We start from the raw sequence: 1,706 nt of genomic DNA, 5'->3' as shown, positions 1-1,706 counted from the left end.
TGATGTTGATAACTCAGTCGAGTCTTGTGTACTTTTGTGTCCGCTGCAATTCTTCTTACCCACTCTCTTTCGGTAAGATGCAGGTATTCCAGTCACAATCTGAGTCATTCTACTCCCTTCATGGGGTCGGGATGACTCCCATGCGATCCTCTGTGAATTCTCAAATGTTACCCTCTGTGGTAGTGGAACTCTCTTCCTGGGTGTGATCCTGGTTCTTGGACCATGATAGGTTTGTGGCGGAAGGTCAGGTACTGGCTCCATCGGGAGTAGGTAGGACACTTGTGGTGTGTCAGCAGCATCACTTAAAGCCGCATCCTGGTCATACGGGTCCACCTCTTTGTTGCGGTTCAAGTTCCTTCTGGAGCGATCGACTATGTATCCGGATTCATCGACGGAATATTCGCTTGGATCAGAAAACATTTTTAGAGATCTGCGACATGGACATCCTTGGTTACTAAAGTGCATCATCTAGCATAAGCTTAGTGATTCAATAGAAGCTTCTAAACAAAACTAAGTTATGACAAGCAGACTATATCCTCTGGTTAAACCTCTGGTTATACTACCAGAGCTTCTTGTCGTGAGATCAGAGCTTCTGTTGCAATATCAACACTTAGAAAATTCTAAGAAATCCTTCCATCGATCCTGTGGTTCTTCTACTCGCCCTTAAAAGAGCTTCTGGTTGCGAGACCAGAGCCTTTGTGGCATTATCTATACTTAGAAAAATTCTAAGAAATCCTTCCATCGGTCCTCTGGTTCTTCTAYTCGTCCTTACCAGAGCTTCTGGTTGCGAGACCAGAGCCTCTGTAGCAATATCTATACTTAGAGAAATTCTAAGAATCCTTCCATCAGTCCTCTGGTTCTTCTATTCGTTCTTACCAGAGCTTCTGGTTGCGAGTCCAGAGCCTCTGTAGCAATATCTATACTTACAAAAAAATTCTAAGAATCCTTCCATCGATCCTCTGGTTCTTCATCGGCTCTTGGCCAGCGCCTCTGGTCTTCTTGACCAGCGCCTCTGGTCCTACATGGACACTCAACAACAATCGAGAACTTTAATTTCCATCACCTCTGGTCTTCTTGACCAGCGCCTTTGGTCCAATAAGGACACTTGGTTAGAGTCAAGTATTTTATCTTCCACCGCCTCTGGTCTTCTTGACCAGCACCTCTGGTTCTTTACGGACACTTAGCGAGAAATCAAGCATTCTAATTTCCTTTGCCTCTGGTCTTCTTGACTAGCGCCTCTGGTCCTACACGGACACTTAGCAAGAAATCAAGCATTTTTCCTTTGCCTCTGGTCTTCTTGACCAACGCCTCTGGTCCTACACAGACACTTAGCGAGAAATCAAGCATTCTAATTTCCTTTGCCTCTGGTCTTCTTGACCAGCGCCTCTGGTCCTACACGGACACTTAGCGAGAAATCGAGCATTCTAATTTCCTTTGCCTCTAGTCCTAGGAAATGGATAAATCTAAAAAGTGCAACAAAACTCATGCTTTTCACAATAAGTTCATTTGCTGGAGCATACCTTTGTTCAGATTGATTAAGTTTTTCTCATTACATATAAATTAAGGATAGGTGATCAGGCTCTGCTTAAGCGATATGTAACAATATGATCCGCTTTAAAACACATAAATTTCCGATTTCTTGAAATCTATTTGGAAAATTTTTAGTTATAGTCGATGGTTTCTAAAGAAAACCAGCGTTCTCTATA

The sequence above is a fragment of the Cynara cardunculus genome, unplaced genomic scaffold, assembly GCF_001531365.2.
Source record: "Cynara cardunculus var. scolymus isolate 2C unplaced genomic scaffold, CcrdV1 Un_Scaffold_4589, whole genome shotgun sequence".
Taxonomy (NCBI): Eukaryota; Viridiplantae; Streptophyta; class Magnoliopsida; order Asterales; family Asteraceae; genus Cynara; species Cynara cardunculus.
This window is presented reverse-complemented; position numbering follows the sequence as displayed.